The following is a 20,092-nucleotide window of genomic DNA, read 5'->3' on the forward strand; positions in this document are numbered from 1 at the left end:
ACGCAATGTCCTCGTTTGGGTGTAGGGACTGATCAGAGCCTGAAGGTACAGGGGTGCCGTTCCCCTCACTGCTCCAAAGGCAAGCACCATGGTCTTGTAGCGGATGCGAGCTTCAATTGGAAGCCAGTGGAGTGTGCGGAGGAGGGGGGTGACGTGAGAGAACTTGGGAAGGTTGAACACCAGACGGGCTGCGGCATTCTGGATGAGTTGTAGGGGTTTAATGGCACAGGCAGGGAGCCCAGCCAACAGCGAGTTGCAGTAGTCCAGACGGGAGATGACAAGTGCCTGGACCAGGACCTGCGCCGCTTCCTGTGTAAGGCAGGGTCGCACTCTCCGAATGTTGTAGAGCATGAACCTGCAGGAGCGGGTCACCGCCTTGATGTTGGCGGAGAACGACAGGGTGTTGTCAGGGCGTGTGTAGGTGTGGTGTAGGAAATCAGATGCAGGACGCAGACGGTAGGTTCCAAAAGCTGTATTCCGACCCAAACACAGGCAACAGGGCAACAAAGCCCAACAGCTAAACTACGCCAAAGGCGTGTAGGCAAAATGCGCACAAAACAGGTGCGACAAAATATGTAGTGCACGAAACAAGTGCAAACGAGCTCCAGCGCAGTGGAGAGAAATATGCTCAACCGAGCAAACACTACACTGACGAAAACAATCACACACAACACAAGACAAACACAACGAGAAACTTATAGGATACTAATCACGTAAAACAGAAACAGGTGTGACACAAACAGACAAAAGCAAACGAACATGAAAACATAAATCGGTGGCAGCTAGAATTCCGGAGACGACGAACGCCGAAGCCTGCCCGAACAAGGGAGAGAGGCAGCCTCGGCCGAAACCGTGACAGTACCCCCCCCTTGACGCGCGGCTCCAGACGCGCGCCGACTCCGGCCTTGGGGACGACCCGGAGGCCGCGGCGCAGGGCGCGTCGGATACCCCCGATGGAATTCCGTCAGGAGCGACGGGTCCAAGATGTCTCTCCTCGGCACCCAGCACCGCTCCTCCGGACCGTACCCCTCCCACTCCACTAGATACTGAAGACCCCCTCTCCGACGTCTAGAATCCAAGATGGATCTCACGGTGTACGCCGGTGCCCCCTCGATGTCCAACGGGGGCGGGGGGGTCTCCAAGATCTCATGTTCTTGGAGCGGGCCTGCTACCACCGGCCTGAGAAGGGACACATGGAACGAGGGGTTAATACATTTATACTCCACTGGCAACTGTAATCTATAACAAACCTCGTTCAACCTTCTCAGGACTTTAAATGGCCCTACAAACCGCCGACCCAGTTTCCGACAGGGCAGGCGGAGGGGCAGGTTTCTGGCAGAGAGCCAGACTCGATCTCCAGGTGCGTACACAGGCCCCTCACTGCGGTGTAGGTCGGCGCTCGTCTTCTGTCGACGTATGGCACGCTGCAGATGGACGTGTGCAGCGTTCCACGTCTCCTCCGAGCGCCGCACCCACTCATCCACAGCGGGGGCCTCGATCTGGCTCTCATGCCATGGTGCCAGAACCGGCTGGTACCCTAAAACACACTGAAAAGGGGTTAGTTGGGTGGAGGAGTGGCGAAGAGAGTTCTGTGCCATCTCAGCCCAGGGCACATATCTCGCCCACTCCTCCGGCCGGTCCCGGCAGTATGTTCTGAGAAACCTGCCCACATCCTGGTTTACGCGTTCCACCTGCCCATTACTCTCCGGGTGGTAACCCGAGGTGAGACTCACCGAGACCCCCAACCGCTCCATAAAAGCTCTCCAGACTCTGGAGGTGAATTGGGGACCCCGGTCAGCCACAATGTCCTCGGGCACCCCGTAGTGCCGGAACACATGAGTGAATAGTGCTTCGGCGGTTTGTAGGGCAGTAGGAAGACCCGGCATGGGGAGCAAACGACAGGCCTTAGAGAACCGATCCACAACGACCAGGAGTGTAGTATTCCCTTGAGAGAGGGGAAGGTCAGTTATAAAATCCACCGAGAGGTGGGACCATGGTCGTTGTGGAACGGGCAGGGGTAGTAACTTACCCCTAGGCAGATGTCTAGGCGCCTTACACTGGGCGCACACCGAGCAGGAGGAAACATAAACCCTCACATCCCTGGCCAACGTAGGCCACCAATATTTGGCACTAAGACAGTGCACTGTCCGGCCGATACCCGGATGTCCAGAGGAGGGTGACGTGTGAGCCCAATAGATCAATCGATCCCGACACTCGAGCGGAACATACTTCCGACCCTCCGGGCATTGTGGTGGACTAGGGTCGGTGCGTAATGCCCGCTCGAGCTCAGAATCGAGCTCCCACACCACCGGTGCCACTAGACACGACTCCGGCAGTATGGGAGTGGGCTCCACGGACCTCTCCTCCCCGTCATACCGCCGAGACAGTGCATCTGCCTTACCGTTTTGTGACCCAGGGATGTAGGTGATCTTAAAAGAGAAACGGGTCAAAAACATACTCCATCTAGCCTGTCGAGGGTTCAGCCTCCTCGCTGCCCGGATGTACTCCAGGTTACGGTGGTCCGTCAAAATGAGGAAAGGGTGTTGAGCCCCCTCAAGCCAGTGCCTCCACACCTTAAGGGCTTGGACCACAGCTAACAGCTCCCTGTCCCCTACGTCATAATTTCGCTCCGCCGGGCTGAGCTTCTTGGAATAGAAGGCAACGGGGCGGAGTTTAGGTGGCGCGCCTGACCGTTGGGACAGCACGGCGCCAATACCGGCTTCAGACGCGTCCACCTCTACCTGAAATGGTAAGGAGGGATCCGGATGCGCCAGCACCGGAGCCGAGGTGAACAGGTCCTTCAGCTTCTTAAAAGCCCTGTCCGCCTCGACTGACCACTGCAGACGCACCGGGCCCCCCTTTAAGAGAGACGTGATGGGAGCTGCCACCTGCCCAAAACCCCGGATAAACCTCCGGTAGTAATTCGCAAACCCCAAAAACTGCTGCACCTCTTTCACAGTGGTTGGTGTTTGCCAATTACTCACGGCTGACACTCGGTCTACCTCCATCTCCACCCCTGACGCAGACAACTGATACCCCAAGAAGGAAATCGACTCCTGGAAAAACAGACACTTCTCTGCCTTCACATACAGGTCGTGCTCCACCAGCCTCCGCAACACTCTGCGCACCAGGGCCACATGCTCGACACGGGTAGGTGAGTACACGAGGATGTCATCTATGTACACCACCACTCCCTGTCCCTGCATGTCCCTGAAGATCTCATCCACGAATGATTGGAACACTGACGGAGCATTCATCAACCCGTATGGCATGACGAGATACTCGTAATGGCCCGAGGTGGTACTAAAGGCTGTTTTCCATTCATCATCCTTCCTGATGCGCACCAAGTTGTACGCGCTCCTGAGATCTAATTTCGTGAAGAAACGCGCCCCATGCAACGACTCAGTCATGGTCGCAATCAGCGGGAGTGGATAACTATACTTCACCGTAATCTGATTGAGACCACGGTAGTCGATGCACGGACGCAACCCCCCATCCTTCTTCTTCACGAAAAAGAAACTCGAGGACGCGGGGGAAGTGGACGGCCGTATGTATCCTTGTCTCAGTGATTCGTCTATGTAAACCTCCATAGCTTTCTTCTCCTCCTGAGACAGAGGATACACATGACTCCGTGGGAGCGCAGCTCCTGCCTGAAGGTCTATCGCACAATCCCCCTGCCTATGGGGTGGCAATCGCGTCGCCCTCGCCTTACTAAACGCGATAGCCAGATCCCCATACTCAGGTGGAATGTGCAATGCGGGCACCTGGTTTGGACTTTCCACCGAGGTAGCCCCTAAGGAAACGCCCAAACATCTACCCACACACTGAGCAGACCACTCCTTCAGAGCCCTCTCCTGCCACGAAATAACGGGGTTATGGGTACTTAACCAGGGCATGCCCAGCACCACCGGATACGCAGGAGAGTCAATCAGAAACAGTTGTATTATCTCCTGATGACTCCCCTGCGCACACATCCTAAGTGGCGCCGTGACCTCCCTGATTAAGCCCGTACCCAACGGACGACTATCTAGGGCGTGAACGGGAAAAGGAACTTCCACAGGGAGAAGGGGAAACCCTAACTCTAAACAAAACTTCTTATCAATGAAATTCCCAGCCGCGCCTGAATCTACCAGCGCCTTACACTGGGAATGAGGTGCCACCTGCGGAAAACACACAGGCATACAAAAATGGGCAACAGTGAGCTCTGGGTGAGTGGGGCGCCTACTCACCTGGAGGGAATCCCCAGTGCGGGACCTGTCGTCATCTCCCCGAGGAGGCCATCCCCAGCACCTAGCCGCGGTGTGTCCTCCCCGACCACAGTTGGTGCAGTGGATGGACCCCCCACTCTGCCGACTCCTCCTACCTCTAGCGCCAGCGCCCCCGAGCTCCATAGGACACGGCTCGGGTGCGCTGGAGGATGGAATGGACGGACCCCCCTCAGGACGTCCGCGGGTAGCCAATAGGTTATCCAACCTAATTGACATGTCGACCAGCTGGTCGAAAGTGAGACTGGCGTCCCGACAGGCCAGCTCCCGACGGACGTCCTCTCTGAGGCTACATCGGTAGAGATCGATGAGGGCCCGATCATTCCACCCTGCATCTGCCGCTAGAGTACGGAATTCGAGTGCGAATTCCTGGGCACTCCTCCTCCCCTGCCTAAGGAAGACCAGACGCTCCCCCGCCGCTTTCCCCTCCGGGGGATGGTCGAACACCGCCCTAAAGCGGCGGGAGAACTCGGTGTAGGTGATGGTCGTGGCGTCGATCCTCCTCCACTCTGCGTTGGCCCACTCCAACGCTTTACCGGCCAGGCAGGAGATTAGGGCGGACACGCTCTCATGCCCTGAAGGTGCCGGATGGACTGTGGCCAGGTACAGCTCGACCTGGAGCAAGAACCCCTGACACCCAGCCGCTGTCCCGTCGTAAGCCCTCGGGAGAGATAGACGGACTCCTCGATGTTCCGGTGCTGGAACGGGCGGGCTGACCGATGGTGCTGGCTGGGCGGGCGGTGGTGGAGGCGAACCCCAGCCTCGGAGTGTGGAAATAACCTCCTGCAGGGCGTTCCCCATCTGCAGGAGTTGCTCCTGCTGATCCCGAACCTGGGCTTCCAGTCTTGTCTGGGCTGCTTCTGCTCCTGCTGATTCCATGGGTGGTGTGTGATTCTGTCAGGGCGTGTGTAGGTGTGGTGTAGGAAATCAGATGCAGGACGCAGACGGTAGGTTCCAAAAGCTGTATTCCGACCCAAACACAGGCAACAGGGCAACAAAGCCCAACAGCTAAACTACGCCAAAGGCGTGTAGGCAAAATGCGCACAAAACAGGTGCGACAAAATATGTAGTGCACGAAACAAGTGCAAACGAGCTCCAGCGCAGTGGAGAGAAATATGCTCAACCGAGCAAACACTACACTGACGAAAACAATCACACACAACACAAGACAAACACAACGAGAAACTTATAGGATACTAATCACGTAAAACAGAAACAGGTGTGACACAAACAGACAAAAGCAAACGAACATGAAAACATAAATCGGTGGCAGCTAGAATTCCGGAGACGACGAACGCCGAAGCCTGCCCGAACAAGGGAGAGAGGCAGCCTCGGCCGAAACCGTGACAGGTGTTGTCCAGGGTCACGCCTAGGCTCTTCGCACTCTGGGAGGAGGACACAGCGGAGTTGTCTACCGTGATGGCGAGATCATGGAACGGGCAGTCCTTCCCGGGGAGGAAGAGCAGCTCCGTCTTGCCAGGGTTCAGCTTGAGGTGGTGATCCGTCATCCATACTGATATGTCTGCCAGACATGCAGAGATGCGATTCGCCACCTGGTGATCAGAAGGGGGAAAGGAGAAGATTAGTTGTGTATCGTCAGCGTAGCAATGATAGGAAAGGCCATGTGAGGATATGACAGAGCCAAGTGACTTGGTGTATAGGGAGAAAAGGAGAGGGCCCAAAACCGATCCCTGGGGGACACCAGTGGTGAGAGCACGTGGTGCGGAGACAGCTTCCCGCCACGCCACTTGGTAGGAGCGACCGGTCAGGTAGGACGCAATCCAGGAGTGAGCCGCGCCGGAGATGCCCATTTCGGAGAGGGTGGAGAGGAGGATCTGATGGTTCACAGTATCAAAGGCAGCAGACAGATCTAGAAGGACAAGAGCAGAGGAGAGAGAGTTAGCTTTAGCAGTGCGGAGAGTCTCTGTGACACAGAGAAGAGCAGTCTCAGTTGAATGACCAGTCCTGAAACCTGATTGGTTTGGATCAAGAAGGTCATTCTGAGAGAGATAGCAAGAGAGTTGGCTAAAGACGGCACGCTCAATAGTTTTGGAAAGAAAAGAAAGAAGGGATACTGGTCTGTAGTTGTTGACATCAGTGGGGTCGAGTGTTGGTTTTTTGAGAAGGGGAGTAACTCTCGCTCTCTTGAAGACGGAAGGGACATGGCCAGCGGTCAAGGATGAGTTGATCAGCGAGGTGAGGTAGGGGAGAAGGTCACCGGAGATGGTCTGGAGAAGGGAGGAGGGGATGGGGTCAAGCGGGCAGGTTGTTGGGCGGCCTGCAGTCACAAGTCGCAGGATCTTATCTGGAGAGAGAGGGGAGAAAGAAGTCAAAGCATAGGGTAGGGCAGTGTGAGCAGGACCAGCAGTGTCATTAGGCTTAACAAACAAGGATCGGATGTCGTCAACCTTCTTTTCAAAGTGGTTGACGAAGTCATCCACAGAGAGAGAGGAGGGGGGGAGGGGGGGGGGAGGATTCAGGAGGGAGGAAAATGTGGCAAAGAGCTTCCTAGGGTTAGAGGCAGATGCTTGGAATTTAGAGTGGTAGAAGGTGGCCTTAGCAGCAGAAACAGATGAAGAAAATGTAGAGAGGAGGGAGTGAAAAGATGCCAGGTCGGCAGGGAATGTAGTTTTCTTCCATTTCCGCTCCGCTGCCCGGAGCTCTGTTCTGTGAGCTCGCAATGAGTCATCAAGCCACGGAGCTGGAGGGGAGGACCGAGCCGGCCGTGAGGATAGGGGACACAGAGAGTCAAAGGATGCAGAAAGGGAGGAGAGGAGGGTTGAGGAGGCAGAATCAGGAGATTGGAGGGAGAAGGATTGAGCAGAGGGAAGAGATGATAGGATGGAAGAGGAGAGAGTAGTGGGAGAGAGAGAGCGAAGGTTGCGGCGGCGCATTACCATCTGTGTAGGGGCAGAGTGAGTAGTGTGGGAGGAGAGTGAGAGAGAAAAGGAAACAAAGTAGTGGTCGGAGACTTGGAGGGGAGTTGCAGTGAGATTAGTAGAGGAGCAGCATCTAGTGAAGATGAGGTCAAGCGTATTGCCTGCCTTGTGAGTAGGGGGGGACGGTGAGAGGGTGAGGTCAAAAGAGGAGAGGAGTGGAAAGAAGGAGGCAGAGAGAAATGAGTCAAATGTGGACATAGGGAGGTTGAAATCCCCCAAAACTGTGAGGGGTGAGCCATCCTCAGGGAAGGAACTTATCAAGGCGTCAAGCTCATTGATGAACTCTCCAAGGGAACCTGGAGGGCGATAGATGACAAGGATATTAAGCTTAAATGGGCTAGTGACTGTGACAGCATGGAATTCAAATGAGGAGATAGACAGATGGGTTAGGGGAAAAATTGAGAATGTCCACTTGGGAGAGATGAGGATTCCTGTACCACCACCCCTCTGACCAGATGCTCTCGGGGTATGCGAGAACACATGGTCAGACGAGGAGAGAGCAGTAGGAGTAGCGGTGTTTTCAGTGGTGATCCATGTTTCCGTCAGCGCCAGGAAGTCGAGGGACTGGAGGTTGGCATAGGCTGGGATGAAGTCAGCTTTGTTGGCAGCAGAACGGCAGTTCCAGAGGCTGCCTGCGACCTGGAACTCCACGTGGGTGGTGCGTGCAGGGACCACCAAATTGGAGAGGCAGCAGCCACGCGGTGTGGTGCGTTTGTGTAGCCTGTGCAGAGAGGAGAGAACAGGGATAGGCAGAGGCATAGTTGACAGGCTGTAGCAAATGGCTACAAAAATGCAGAGGAGATCGGAATGAAATGGGCTAAGCATCTGGGAGTGGAGAGAGCAGGGCCTCCCTCACCAAATCTTCTAGCTCGGAAACTAAAATTGTTTCACTGAACCACCCGAACAAAAACTCTCCCAACTTCCGCCTTTGGAAATCAGAATTGTTGTGAACCACAGCGGTTCAATGTTTAAAGGAGTAGACTCAACCCACTTTGTTCAGCTAGCCAACTATGACTCCATAGCCAACTAGCAGACTAGCATCCAATAACAATAACACACCGTTTAGCGCCAACACTTGGTCACAACAAACCACCAATATTGTGATATCACACTAAACAGATCATTCGTGTCTGTGTCAAGTTCCTTATATGACGCAGCAATGATTAGACGTTGGCTAGCTAGGACAAGTAAATTGTGGTTAGCTACTACAGTACAGCCAAATGGTCATGTTGGGTAGCTAGCAATGGCCACTGTGTCGACTCTGTTTGAAGAACGGCTAGCTAGCTAGCTTCGTGCTACAGCTGGCACGGCCGAGGACACTGCCAAGACACAGTAACTACCCACAACAACCCACGAAGCCTAGCTATGACGCCGTAGCCAACCTGCAAGCTAGCATCCATTAACACACAACTTAGCATCAACACCTGGCCACAACAAACTGCCAAGAGTGTGTCAGCACACCAAACAGACAATTCAAGTCCGTGTCGAGTTCCCTTCACAACGCAGCAAAAAAAAAAAAAATAATAATAATAATAATAATAATAATAATTAAACGTTGGAACCAGCTCTCCAGCGTTGCTAATCGTTACCAATAGCTACCCGCTAGCTAGCTAGCCTCGTGCCTCGATACTAGTCCACAATTACCTATGGAAAGCTACTACAACCACAATACTAACCTACAATAAATTCAATACCTAACTACAGCTAGCTACCTACCTACGATCTAATACATGGTTAAGCAAAAGTTAAACGTTGGGTAGGAGTACATTACCGTTGGAACCAGCTCTCCAGCGTTGCTAATCGTTACCAATAGCTACCCGCTAGCTAGCTAGCCTCATGCCTCGAAACTAACCCACAAATTACCCACGGAAAGCTACAATAACAACAATACTAACCTACAATAAATACAATACCTAACTACAGCTAGCTAACTACCTACCTACGATCTAATACATGGTTAAGCTTTACTCAACACTACATGTAGCTTACCCCTACTTACCTACTTACCTCCAGCCAGAGAAAAACACGTCCACTGATAATCTCCCTCGATCTGGGGTTCCACGCAAGATCTCACCCCGTGGGGTCAAAATGATCACAAGAACGGTGAGCAAAAATCCCAGAACCACACGGGGGGACCTAGTGAATGACCTGCAGAGAGCTGGGACCAAAGTAACAAAGCCTACCATCAGTAACACACTACGCCGCCAGGGACTCAAATCCAGCAGTGCGAGACGTGTCCCCCTGCTTAAGCCAGTACATGTCCAGGCCCGTCTGAAGTTTGCTAGAGTGCATTTGGATGATCCAGAAGAGGATTGGGAGAATGTCATATGGTCAGATGAAACCAAAATATAACTTTTTGGTAAAAACTCAACTCGTCGTGTTTGGAGGACAAAGAATGCTGAGTTGCATCCAAAGAACACCATACCTACTGTGAAGCATGGGGGTGGAAACATCATGCTTTGGGGCTGTTTTTCTGCAAAGGGACCAGGACGACTGATCCGTGTAAAGGAAAGAATGAATGGGGCCATGTATTGTGAGATTTTGAGTGAAAACCTCCTTCCATCAGCAAGGGCATTGAAGATGAAACGTGGCTGGGTCTTTCAGCATGACAATGATCCCAAACACACCGCCCGGGCAATGAAGGAGTGGCTTCGTAAGAAGCATTTCAAGGTCCTGGAGTGGCCTAGCCAGTCTCCAGATCTCAACCCCATAGAAAATCTTTGGAGGGAGTTGAAAGTCTGTGTTGTCCAGCGACAGCCCCAAAACATCACTGCTCTAGAGGAGATCTGCATGGAGGAATGGGCCAAAATACCAGCAACAGTGTGTGAAAACCTTGTGAAGACTTACAGAAAACGTTTGACCTGTGTCATTGCCAACAAAGGGTATATAACAAAGTATTGAGAAACTTTTGTTATTGACCAAATACTTATTTTCCACCATAATTTGCAAATAAATTCATAAAAAATCCTACAATGTGATTTTCTGGATTTATTTTTCTCATTTTGTCTGTCATAGTTGAAGTGTACCTATGATGAAAATTACAGGCCTCTCTCATCTTTTTAAGTGGGAGAACTTGCACAATTGGTGGCTGACTAAATACTTTTTTTCCCCACTGTATCTACTGTAGTGGTCAGTCAGTCCCAGTGTTGAAGTGTTTAAATAGATATCTACTGTAGTGGTCAGTCCCAGTGTTGAAGTGTTTAAATAGATATCTACTGTAGTGGTCAGTCCCAGTGTTGAAGTGTTTAAATAGATATCTACTGTAGTGGTCAGTCCCAGTGTTGAAGTGTTTAAATAGATATCTACTGTAGTGGTCAGTCCCAGTGTTGAAGTGTTTAAATAGATATCTACTGTAGTGGTCAGTCCCAGTGTTGAAGTGTTTAAATAGATATCTACTGTAGTGGTGAGTCCCAGTGTTGAAGTGTTTAAATAGATAGGTACTGTAGTGGTCAGTCAGTCCCAGTGTTGAAGTGTTTAAATAGATATCTACTGTAGTGGTCAGTCCCAGTGTTGAAGTGTTTAAATAGATAGCTACTGTAGTGGTCAGTCCCAGTGTTGAAGTGTTTAAATAGATATCTACTGTAGTGGTCAGTCCCAGTGTTGAAGTGTTTAAATAGATATCTACTGTAGTGGTCAGTCCCAGTGTTGAAGTGTTTAAATAGATATCTACTGTAGTGGTCAGTCCCTGTGTTGACGTGTTTAAATAGATATCTACTGTAGTGGTCAGTCCCAGTGTTGAAGTGTTTAAATAGATATCTACTGTAGTGGTCAGTCAGTCCCAGTGTTGAAGTGTTTAAATAGATAGCTACTGTAGTGGTCAGTCCCAGTGTTGAAGTGTTTAAATAGATATCTACTGTAGTGGTCAGTCAGTCCCAGTGTTGAAGTGTTTAAATAGATAGCTACTGTAGTGGTCAGTCCCAGTGTTGAAGTGTTTAAATAGATAGCTACTGTAGTGGTCAGTCCCAGTGTTGAAGTGTTTAAATAGATAGCTACTGTAGTGGTCAGTCCCAGTGTTGAAGTGTTTAAATAGATATCTACTGTAGTGGTCAGTCCCAGTGTTGAAGTGTTTAAATAGATATCTACTGTAGTGGTGAGTCCCAGTGTTGAAGTGTTTAAATAGATATCTACTGTAGTGGTCAGTCAGTCCCAGTGTTGAAGTGTTTAAATAGATATCTACTGTAGTGGTCAGTCCCAGTGTTGAAGTGTTTAAATAGATATCTACTGTAGTGGTCAGTCCCAGTGTTGAAGTGTTTAAATAGATATCTACTGTAGTGGTCAGTCCCAGTGTTGAAGTGTTTAAATAGATAGGTACTGTAGTGGTCAGTCCCAGTGTTGAAGTGTTTAAATAGATATCTACTGTAGTGGTCAGTCAGTCCCAGTGTTGAAGTGTTTAAATAGATATCTACTGTAGTGGTCAGTCCCAGTGTTGAAGTGTTTAAATAGATATCTACTGTAGTGGTCAGTCCCAGTGTTGAAGTGTTTAAATAGATATCTACTGTAGTGGTCAGTCAGTCCCAGTGTTGAAGTGTTTAAATAGATATCTACTGTAGTGGTCAGTCAGTCCCAGTGTTGAAGTGTTTAAATAGATATCTACTGTAGTGGTGAGTCCCAGTGTTGAAGTGTTTAAATAGATATCTACTGTAGTGGTCAGTCCCAGTGTTGAAGTGTTTAAATAGATATCTACTGTAGTGGTCAGTCCCAGTGTTGAAGTGTTTAAATAGATAGCTACTGTAGTGGTGAGTCCCAGTGTTGAAGTTTTTAAATAGATAGCTACTGTAGTGGTGAGTCCCAGTGTTGAAGTGTTTAAATAGATATCTACTGTAGTGGTGAGTCCCAGTGTTGAAGTGTTTAAATAGATATCTACTGTAGTGGTCAGTCAGTCCCAGTGTTGAAGTGTTTAAATAGATATCTACTGTAGTGGTCAGTCAGTCCCAGTGTTGAAGTGTTTAAATAGATATCTACTGTAGTGGTCAGTCCCAGTGTTGAAGTGTTTAAATAGATATCTACTGTAGTGGTCAGTCAGTCCCATCCTGGGTATTATAATGGGCTCTTAAAAGGTAATTTATGCTTGATCTGAAAGGCACAGCCTTTTCAATTAATGTGATCTCAGCGAACATCATGCAAAATGCCTTTAGGCCCGGTCAGAGAGAGAGCCAGGGAGTATGGATGCTGACCAGGCCCGGTCAGAGAGAGAGCCAGGGAGTCTGGCTGCTGACCAGGCCCGGTCAGAGAGTGAGCCAGGGAGTCTGGCTGCTGACCAGGCCCGGTCAGAGAGAGAGCCAGGGAGTCTCTGTGCATCAAATTGCCATCGATAAAATGCAATTGTGTTCATTGTCCGTAGCTTATGCCTTCCCATACCAGAACCCCACCGCCACCATGGGGCACTCTCTTCACAACATTGACATCAGCAAACCGCTCACCCACACGACGCCATACACGCTGTCTGCCATCTGCCCGGTACAGTTGAAACCAGGATTCATCCGTGAAGAGCACACTTCTCCAGCGTGCCAGTGGCCATCGAAGCTAAGCATTTGCCCACTGAAGTCGGTTACGACGCCGAACTGCAGTCAGGTCAAGACCCTGGTGAGGACGACGAGCACGAAGATGAGCTTCCATGAGACGGTTTCTGACAGTTTGTGCAGTAATTATTTGGTTGTGCAAACACACAGTTTCATCAGCTGTCCGGGTGGCTGGTCTCAGATATTCCGGCAGGTAAAGTAGCCGGATGTGGAGGTCCTGGGCTGGCGTGGTTACATGTGGTCTGTGGTTGTGAGGCCGGTTGGACGTACTGCCAGATTTTCTAAAACGATGTTGGAGGCGGCTTATGGTTGAGAAATAATATTCAGTTCTCTGGCAACAGCTCTGGTGGACATTCCTGCAGTCAGCATGCCAATTGCAAGCTCCCTCAAAACCTGAGACATCTGTGGCATTGTGTTGTGTGACGAAACTGCACATTTTAGAGTGGCCTTTTATTGTCCCCAGCACAAGGTGCACCTGTGTAATTATCATACTGTTTAAATCAGTTTCTTGATATGCCACACCTGTCAGGTGGATGGATTATCTTGGCAAAGGAGAAATGCTCACCAACAGGGATGTTAGAGAAATATGCTTTTTGTGCGTATGGAAGATTTCTGGGATCTTTTATTTCAGCTCATGAAACATGGGACCAAGACTTTACATGTTGCGTTTACATTTTTGTTCATTGTACATAGTGTACATATGCTGAATAAAACTACATGTCACTAGTGCCTTCAGAAAGTATTCATACCCCTTGACTGATTCCACATTTTGTTGTGTTACAGCCTGAATTCAAAATGGATGAAATATTGTTTTGTGAAACCATGTTTTTAGAAATTTTTGCAAAGCTCCCCAGTCCTTAACGATTACAAGCATACTCATAACATGATGCAGCCACCACTATTCTTGAAAATGTGGATAGTGGTGCTCACTAATGTGTTGTATTGGATTTGCACCAAACTTAACACTGTATTCAGGTGAAAAAGTTAATTGCTTTGCCACATTTTTACTTTAGTACCTTGTTGCAAACAGGATGCATGTTTTGGAATATTTGTATTCTGTACAGGCTTATTTTATTTCACTCTGTCATTTAGGTTAGTATTTCAGAGTAGTTTTTTCCAATCACAGCCATTAAACTCTGTAATTGTTTTAAAGTCAACATCGGCGGCCTCCCGAGTGGCGCAGCGGTCTAAGGCACTGCATCACTACAGACCCGGGTTCGATCCCAGGCTGTGTCACAACCGGCCGTGACCGGGAGTCCCATAGGGCGGCGCACAATTGGCCCAGCGTCGTTAGGGGAGGGTTTGTCCAGGGGTGCTTTACTTGGCTCATCGTGCTCTAGTGACTCCTTGTGGCGGGCAGGGTGCCTGCAGGCTGACTTTGTTTGTCAGTTGAACGGTGTTTCCTGCGACAGATTGGTGCAGCTGGCTTCCGGGTTAAACGGGCGGGTGTTAAGGAGTGCGGTTTGGCGGGTCACGTTTTGGAGGACGCATGACTCGACTTTCGCCTCTCCCGAGCGTGTTGGGGAGTTGCAGCGATGAGACAAGATTCTAATTGAAAAAGGAGGTAAATTTTTTTAAATACAAAATAATAATTCACCATTGGCCTCATGGTGAAATCCCTGAGCGGTTTCCTTCCTCTCCGGCAACTGGGTTAGGAAAGACGCCTGTATCTTTGTAGTGACTGGGTGTATTGATACACCAACCAAAGTGTAATTAATAACTTCACCATGCTCAAAGGGATACTCAATGTATGCTTATTTTTTATTTTTACCCATCTGCAAATAGGTGCCCTTCTTTGCGAGGCATTGGAAAACCTCCCTGGTCTTTGTGGTTGAATCTGTGTTTGAAATTCACTGTGTCACGCCCTGACTCAGGGGACGCTTATATTCCTTGTTGTGCTTTGTCTATGTTTAGGATCTAGTATGTCTAGTTCTATGTTGGCCGGTGTGGTTCCCAATCAGAGGCAGCTGTCGCTCGTTGTCTCTGATTGGGGACCATACTTAAGCAGCCTATTGGCACTGTCTAGTTGTGGGATCTTGTTCTGTGTAAGGTATGTTGTGTGTGCTACCTTGGACGTCACGTCACGTCACGTCACGTCACGTCACGTCACGTCACGTCACGTCACGTCACGTCACGTCACGTCACGTCACGTCACGTCACGTCACGTCACGTCACGTCACGTCACGTCACGTCTCGTTTGTTGTTTTGTCGTTGTGTTTATAATTTAATAAACATGTACGTATATCACGCTGCGCCTTGGTCTGACCCGTCATTCAACGAACGTGACACACTGCTCAACTGAGGTGCCTTACAGATAATTGTGTGGGGTACAGAGATGAGGTAGTCATCTGTTATTGCACAAATTGATTATTATGTGACTTGTTAAGCACTATTTTACTCCTGAACTTATTTAGGCTTGCCATAACAAAGAAGTTGAATACTTATTGACTCAAGACATTTAAACCTTTCTTGTTAAATTCATTTTTTTTAAATTAAAAATTAAAAAATTAAAAAAGGCAAGGGGTGTGAATACTTTCTGAAGGCACTATATGCTGTCACTATATGCTGTCTTCTTATTGCTAAAATGTAATCATGTATTCACTATAATATAAATTTACGCATCAGAAGAAGTCTAACCAACAGGAAACTTTAGACCAAACCCTGGCTTGTTCCATGCTCTCTGGTACTAAGACCATCAGTCACATTCTTTTGTCTCTCTCTCTCTGTCTGTCTCTCTCTTGTCTGTCTCTCTCTCTCTCTCTCTCTCTCTCTCTCTCTCTCTCTCTCTCTCTCTCTCTCTGTCTCTCTCTCATCATTAGGAGCATTGCTGACTGAGTTCACTATCAGTATCTGTCTGTTTGACTTGTTTAAGGTCACACATTCATAACAGCACTCAGAGTTCAGTATTCCAGCTATGTTAGAAATCTGCATTTCACAACAATCATAACAAGCAGTTTAGTTCACTCCTTTCTTGAGGTCATGATGGTTATGTGTCCCAAATGACACCCTATTCCCTATATAGTGCACTACTTTTGACCATGGCTCCTATGTAGTGAATAGCGTGCCATTTGGGATGCATTTTTCAGAGCTACAGCCTTAACCCTCAGCTGCGATATAGCTACAATCCTCAACCCTCAGTCCTCAACCCTTAGCCGTCAGCCCTCAACCCTCAACACTCAGCTCGCCTCTGATCCATTTTCAAAAATAAACAACCAGGCCGGATGTTGTCCGACAAAACTGGCTCTGGGAGCCGGGCCAGACGTGGTCCGACAAAACTGGCTCTGGGAGCCGGGCCAGACGTGGTCCGACAAAACTGGCTCTGGGAGCCGGGCCAGACGTGGTCCGACAAAACTGGCTCTGGGAGCCGGGCCAGACGTGGTCCGACTGAACTGTCTCTGGGAGCCGGGCCAGACGTGGTCCGACAAAACTGGCTCTGGGAGCCGGGCCAGACGTGGTCCGACTGAACTCTGGGAGCCGGGCCAGACGTGGTCCGACTGAACTCTGGGAGCCGGGCCAGACGTTGTCCGACTGAACTGTCTCTGGGAGCCGGGCCAGACGTGGTCTGACTGAACTCTGGGAGCCGGGCCAGACGTGGTCCGACTGAACTCTGGGAGCCGGGCCAGACGTGGTCCGACTGAACTCTGGGAGCCGGGCCAGACGTGGTCCGACTGAACTCTGGGAGCCGGGCCAGACGTGGTCCGACTGAACTCTGGGAGCCGGGCCAGACGTGGTCCGACTGAACTCTGGGAGCCGGGCCAGACGTGGTCCGACTGAACTCTGGGAGCCGGGCCAGACGTTGTCCGACTGAACTGTCTCTGGGAGCCGGGCCAGACGTGGTCTGACTGAACTCTGGGAGCCGGGCCAGATGTGGTCCGACTGAACTCTGGGAGCCGGGCCAGACGTGGTCCGACTGAACTCTGGGAGCCGGGCCAGACGTGGTCCGACTGAACTCTGGGAGCCGGGCCAGACGTGGTCCGACTGAACTCTGGGAGCTGGGTCAGACGTGGTCCGACTGAACTCTGGGAGCCGGGCCAGACGTTGTCCGACTGAACTGTCTCTGGGAGCCGGGCCAGACGTGGTCCGACTGAACTCTGGGAGCCGGGCCAGACGTGGTCCGACTGAACTGTCTCTGGGAGCCGGGCCAGACGTGGTCCGACTGAACTCTGGGAGCCGGGCCAGACGTTGTCCGACTGAACTGTCTCTGGGAGCCGAGCCAGACGTGGTCCGACTGAACTCTGGGAGCCGGGCCAGACGTTGTCCGACTGAACTGTCTCTGGGAGCCGGGCCAGACGTGGTCCGACTGAACTCTGGGAGCCGGGCCAGACGTGGTCCGACTGAACTCTGGGAGCCGGGCCAGACGTGGTCCGACTGAACTCTGGGAGCCGGGCCAGACGTGGTCCGACTGAACTCTGGGAGCCGGGCCAGACGTGGTCCGACTGAACTGTCTCTGTGAGCCGGGCCAGACGTGGTCCGACTGAACTCTGGGAGCCGGGCCAGACGTGGTCCGACTGAACTGTCTCTGTGAGCCGGGCCAGACGTGGTCTGACTGAACTCTGGGAGCCGGGCCAGACGTGGTCCGACTGAACTCTGGGAGCCGGGCCAGACGTGGTCCGACTGAACTCTGGGAGCCGGGCCAGACGTGGTCCGACTGAACTCTGGGAGCCGGGCCAGACGTGGTCCGACTGAACTCTGGGAGCCGGGCCAGACGTTGTCCGACTGAACTGTCTCTGGGAGCCGGGCCAGACGTGGTCTGACTGAACTCTGGGAGCCGGGCCAGACGTGGTCCGACTGAACTCTGGGAGCCGGGCCAGACGTGGTCCGACTGAACTCTGGGAGCCGGGCCAGACGTGGTCCGACTGAACTCTGGGAGCCGGGCCAGACGTGGTCCGACTGAACTCTGGGAGCCGGGTCAGACGTGGTCCGACTGAACTCTGGGAGCCGGGCCAGACGTTGTCCGACTGAACTGTCTCTGGGAGCCGGGCCAGACGTGGTCCGACTGGACTCTGGGAGCCGGGCCAGACGTGGTCCGACTGAACTGTCTCTGGGAGCCGGGCCAGACGTGGTCCGACTGAACTCTGGGAGCCGGGCCAGACGTTGTCCGACTGAACTGTCTCTGGGAGCCGGGCCAGACGTGGTCCGACTGAACTCTATGAGCCGGGCCAGACGTGGTCCGACTGAACTCTGGGAGCCGGGCCAGACGTGGTCCGACTGAACTCTGGGAGCCGGGCCAGACGTGGTCCGACTGAACTCTGGGAGCCGGGCCAGACGTGGTCCGACTGAACTCTGGGAGCCGGGCCAGACGTGGTCCGACTGAACTGTCTCTGTGAGCCGGGCCAGACGTGGTCCGACTGAACTCTGGGAGCCGGGCCAGACGTGGTCCGACTGAACTGTCTCTGTGAGCCGGGCCAGACGTGGTCTGACTGAACTCTGGGAGCCGGGCCAGACGTGGTCCGACTGAACTCTGGGAGCCGGGCCAGACGTGGTCCGACTGAACTCTGGGAGCCGGGCCAGACGTGGTCCGACTGAACTCTGGGAGCCGGGCCAGACGTGGTCCGACTGAACTCTGGGAGCCGGGCCAGACGTTGTCCGACTGAACTGTCTCTGGGAGCCGGGCCAGACGTGGTCTGACTGAACTCTGGGAGCCGGGCCAGACGTGGTCCGACTGAACTCTGGGAGCCGGGCCAGACGTGGTCCGACTGAACTCTGGGAGCCGGGCCAGACGTGGTCCGACTGAACTCTGGGAGCCGGGCCAGACGTGGTCCGACTGAACTCTGGGAGCCGGGCCAGACGTGGTCCGACTGAACTCTGGGAGCCGGGCCAGACGTGGTCCGACTGAACTCTGGGAGCCGGGCCAGACGTGGTCCGACTGAACTGTCTCTGTGAGCCGGGCCAGACGTGGTCCGACTGAACTCTGGGAGCCGGGCCAGACGTGGTCCGACTGAACTGTCTCTGTGAGCCGGGCCAGACGTGGTCCGACTGAACTCTGGGAGCCGGGCCAGACGTGGTCCGACTGAACTGTCTCTGTGAGCCGGGCCAGACGTTGTCCGACTGAACTGTCTCTGTGAGCCAAATGTGAACCGTCTCTGTTTGCTAGATGGGGATGCTTTAATGCAATGTATGTGTCACCCTATTCAAATTTTATTGGGGGAGTATGCATATTTTGCAGATGTTATCGCAGGTGCAGCGAAATGCTTATTGTGTTCCTAGCTCCAACAGTGCAGTAATACCTAACAATACACACCAATCCCAAACATTTTAATTAAGAAATATCAGAACGAGCGAATGTCAAATTCCAGAATATAAATATGTATATTATATAATAAATGCCATTTAGCAGACGCTTTTATCCAAAGCGATTTACAGTATGGATGGTGCCGGGAATCGAACCCACTACCCTGGCATTACACACCGCTCTACCAACTAATCTACAAAAGACCATAGAGAGTGTGTATAGACAGTATGGACAGTATCTGAATATAAAAGGTGTGTACAGCAGTAGTTATATAGGATGAACCATGACTACAATACAGTATATACAGTGAGGGAATCAAAAATCAAAACAAATCAAATGTTATTTGTCACATGCACCGAATACAACATGTGTAGACCTTACCGTGTAGACCTTATGCTTACTTAAGAAAATATTTAATAAATAAACTAAAGTAAAAAATTAAATAAAAAGTACCACAATAAAATAACAATAATGAGGCTACAGAGAGGGAAAAAAGTATTTGATCCCCTGCTGATTTTGTAAGTTTGCCCACTGACAAAGACATGATCAGTCTATAATTTTAATGGTAGGTTTATTTGAATTTATTTGAATAACAACAACAAAATCCAGAAAAACACATGTCAAAAATGTTATAAATTGATTTGCATTTTAATGAGGGAAATAAGTATTTGACCCCTCTGCAAAACATGACTTAGTACTTGGTGGCAAAACCCTTGTTGGCAATCACAGAGGTCAGATGTTTCTTGTAGTTGGCCACCAGGTTTGCACACATCTCAGGAGGGATTTTGTTCCACTCCTCTTTGCAGATCTTCTCCAAGTCATTAAGGTATCGAGCCTGACGTTTGGCAACTCGAACCTTCAGCTTCCTCCACAGATTTTCTATGGGATTAAGGTCTGGAGACTGGCTAGGCCACTCCAGGACCTTAATGTGCTTCTTCTTGAGCCACTCCTTTGTTGCCTTGGCCGTGTGTTTTGGGTCATTGTCATGCTGGAATACCCATCCACGACCCATTTTCAATGCCCTGGCTGAGGGAAGGAGGTTCTCACCCAAGATTTGACGGTACATGGCCCCGTCCATTGTCCCTTTAATGCGGTGAATTTGTCCTGTCCCCTTAGCAGAAAAACACCCCCAAAGCA

The sequence above is a fragment of the Coregonus lavaretus genome (assembly GCF_964263955.1).
Source record: "Coregonus lavaretus genome assembly, contig: HAP1_SCAFFOLD_639, whole genome shotgun sequence".
Lineage (NCBI taxonomy): Eukaryota > Metazoa > Chordata > Actinopteri > Salmoniformes > Salmonidae > Coregonus > Coregonus lavaretus.